The sequence below is a fragment of the Dipodomys spectabilis genome, unplaced genomic scaffold, assembly GCF_019054845.1.
Source record: "Dipodomys spectabilis isolate Male_0828 unplaced genomic scaffold, ASM1905484v1 ptg000002l, whole genome shotgun sequence".
In the NCBI taxonomy this organism is placed as follows: domain Eukaryota; kingdom Metazoa; phylum Chordata; class Mammalia; order Rodentia; family Heteromyidae; genus Dipodomys; species Dipodomys spectabilis.
In genome coordinates this window covers 379,662-383,651 of record NW_024870679.1, presented here as the reverse complement: position 1 = coordinate 383,651, position 3,990 = coordinate 379,662, and the positions used below count along the sequence as shown (strand labels likewise).

At 37.6% G+C, this 3,990-nt stretch overlaps 1 pseudogene; it reads right to left on the bottom strand.

The window, feature by feature from the left end:
- Positions 1–2,135: 2,135 nt before the first annotated feature.
- LOC122108765 lies at positions 2,136–3,595 on the bottom strand (annotated as a pseudogene).
- Positions 3,596–3,990: the final 395 nt, after the last annotated feature.

Genomic DNA, 3,990 nt, shown 5'->3' with positions numbered 1-3,990 from the left:
TTCATGCAGTCTAGGTATCTTTGTGTGTGGCTTACTTTGCTTAATATAACTTTTGCAAGTGTTTTTATTTTCTTACAAATGGGGCAAGGACAATTTCATTTTGTATATATGCCACATTTTCTTGATCCATTTGTCCACTGGGTTGGGCATCTGGGTTGACTATGTATCTTAGCTATGATAAACAATGCTATAATGAATATGGTTGTGCTCCTGGGTTTGGTTTTGTGGTCATTTGGATAAATGATCAGGTGGATTGCTGGGTCATAAGGAAGCTCTTTGTTTAGTCTTTTGAGGAACCTCCACAATGCTTTCCAGAGTGATTAAACAAGTTTACATTCCCACCAACAGTGTAGTAGTGTTTCTTTTTTCCATATCCCCGCCTTCATCTGTTATTGTTAGTTTTCATCATAATGGCTATTTTAAATGGGATGAGGTAGAGCTCAATGTTGTTTTGATTTGCATTTCTTTTATGGCCAGAGAAGTTGAACATCTCTTCATATGTCTAATGGCCATTTCCTCCAAAATCAGAAAGGAGTCAATGTTCTCTACTCTTCTTTGGTATAGTACTAGGATTCCTAGCAAGAGCAGTAAGACCAAACACCAACATAAAGGGGATCCAAATAGGGAAAGAAGAAGTAACCCTATCTGTCTTTGAAGATGACATGATTTTGTATATTAAAAAATCCTTAGATTCCTCTCCCAAGTTACTTGAGCTGATCCAACACTTTTGTAAACTAGCAGGGTATAAAATTAACCCTTAAAAATCGGTAGTTTTCTGTATGCCAATATTGAGAAGAGCTAGGCTGCAATCAGAAAAGCAATTTCATTTGTAATAGCCTCAAATAAAAATACCTAGGAATTAACTTAACCAAAGCTGCAAAGGGCCTCCGGGATGAAAACTTTCAAAACCTGAAAAAAATTAAAGCAGATTTAAAGAAACGGAAAACCCTCCCGTGTTGCTAAATTTCAAGGATTAATATGGTGAAAATGGCAATACTTCCAAAGGCTATCTTCAAATTCAATACAATACTCATCATTATTCCAACATCATTGTTCAGTGATATAGAAGAAACAATCAAAAATTCATATTGAATAATAGATGAACCCCAACAGCAGAAGCAACCCTTAGCAGGAAGAAAAGTACTGGAAGAGTATGAATACCAAATGTCAAACTCTATTACACAGCTGTAGTAATAAAAACAACTTGGTATTCACACACAAAAAGGCCTGAGGACCAATGGAATAGCACTGAAAACACAGCAATGAACCCACAGACCTATAGCCATCTAGTCTTCAATATGGGAGCAAAAAACACAGAATGGAAGAAAGACACCCTCTACAACAAATTGTGCTGGCAAAATTAGCTATACATGTGTAGAAAATGGAAGCTAGATACTTATATACCACCCTGCACTAGAATCAACTCCAAATTGATCAGAGACCTCAATGTAAGACCAGATAAACCTGAAAATATTACAGGAAGGGATAGGGACAACACTAGGACTCCTTGGCACAGTTGGAAACTTCCTAAGATCCATACTCACCACAGATCAAAGAAAGACTGGAAAAATGGGACTGCATCAAACTGCAGTTTCTGCATGGCAAAGGACACAGCTAGCAAGATAAATAAAAGCCCACAGAGTGGGAGAAGATCTATGCATCAGACAAGGGCCTCATATCAAAATATTAAACCTCCCAAAAACAAACCCTCAAAGAATCAATAACCCAATTAATAAGGTCTAAAGACTTCAAGAGAGACTTCTCCAAAGAAGAAATAAGAATGTGTACATTTCTGATAATCTTCAAATATTTTGAAGGAGTACACAGCTTTAAACTTTATGGAGCTAGTGCAATCCTGCATAGCCTTGGTCAAAATGCAAAGCACAGTAACAAAAAAATATTACAGTACATGAGATGACATTGAAGGTAAATTTAAGGCCTTCAAGTGAATTAATCTAACATAAAGCTGAAGTATAAACCATAAATTATCCATCTGAAGTGCAAGCAATTTGACAGTTTACCTTCTGCTCTGTGAACAAGAAAACAGTAACTACTCCTGCTTGTGGTCTATATCAGAAACCTTCTGCATAAGGGAAGAGTAAAGTCAGTATCGATTTCTACTGTCCATGGGAGAGTCAGGACTGCTTTAGCCGTTTGCATGGAAGGACAAACAGTGAACGTTGTGCAGATGCCTGTGCTTGAAAGGCTTCTGCCACTAGGTAAGTGTGAAACTGAATCATAGCCTTCCACCCAGATATTTCTGTTATGTCAGCTGCATTGCAGTTTTTCCCATTTTTACCTATTGTGTCAAGGTATATTGCACATATGAATCAAGTCTATGGCTTGTGCTTTCAACTGTTCTAAATGGCAAATCTGCAAAGGTAAGGGTATGAGCAACATTGTCTACTGAGAGGTTGTTACACAAGGCTTCTTCATAGTGACCGTCAGCCATTCCAGTGCATAGTGATCTGTACCTGCCAACATGTTGACAACCATTTGTATCAACGGTTGTTTTGTTCCCATGTAAACGAATCACATCATTTCTTTTAAAACCTCAGGGTTTTAAATCACTTGTTTCCACTTGATTCTTTTTGCTCTCTTCCTCTTCATGTTTTAATATTGTATTAAATACCAGTGATCCAGATTCAACACAGTTTTATGAGACTTAAATTCTCATCATCAGACAAAAACCAAACGAATGAAGCCTGCCATCTGTAATTTTTGTGTTTTCCTGGAGATTAGCTAAATCTTCTATTAGTATGTCCTAATATGTTTGATAAATCTTCAACCACACTCATCTCACAAAATATTGTCAGCTTGCCATCTGGTACAAGCTTCATCAAGAAAGAAATTCTTTCTAGTGAATTTTTTAAATCCCCTGTCCTTTCTTGGCACAAACTATCATGCTCTTTATCCCCTGTTGTCACTGTACTTGATTTTGGTACCTTGCACCTTGTATATACATATGTTTAATCTGGGGAGGGGAAAGGGAATAACAAAACACTGAAACAAGGATGCAGAATGACCCAACAAGGATATACCCACAGGACAGTATATTGGAAGCAAACTTTATGACTTCCACCAGATAAGAGGAGGGTGTGTGGTGTGTGGGTATGTGGGTGGGGTGGCAGAATAGGGTGGGGTGTGGAGGACTGAGGGTGGTGAGGGAGGGAAGGGATAGTGGGAAAAAAACAAGGAAGGGAAGGGGTAACAATGATCAACAAGTAATGTATTCATTGCCTTACTCATGTAACTGTAACCCCTCTGTACAGCATCTTTACAATAAAAAATAAAAAAAAAAAAACTATCATGCTCTTCACCTTTCCATTGCTTTCATTTCTTCCCTCTTGGCATCCAGAAGGAGAAAACTGAATTTTTCTCCAACTTCACTTTTGAGGCAGCTGACATTTCATTTTGTCCCTTGGTCCAGATAAAAATGTTGAAATGTTTAAACACTTCACCCATTTCTTCTCTGTAGAAATGAGTTATTAATGGTCCACATGTAGGAAAAGTTTTCTACTTTCACCTGTGTGTGACACTAGCTTTCTGCTATAGAACCAGTAGACATATCTCCAGACAGAGATGGGGTGGGTTCCTGAGACCTTGCCACTTCAAGGCAGACGTTTAGGAGTGACACCCTATCAAACCATGTTGAATAATAATAATTTTTGGATTGCTATTTCTATGTCATTGAAAAATGAGGTTGGGATATTGATAGGTATTGCATTGAATTTGGAGATAGCCTTTGGCAGTATTGTCATTTTCACCATGTTAATCCTCCCAATCCAGGAGCATGAGAGGTTTTCTACCTCCTTAGTTCTGCTTTAATTTCCTTTTTCTGCCTCACTATTCTCATTGTTGGCATATAGAAAAGCCATTGATTTTTGAAGTTAATTTTATACCCTGCTACTTTACCTAAATTTCCAATCTGCTCAAGTAATTTGTGAGTGTAGTCCATGGTTTTGCGTTTTTTTATTTTTTTTTGATCAG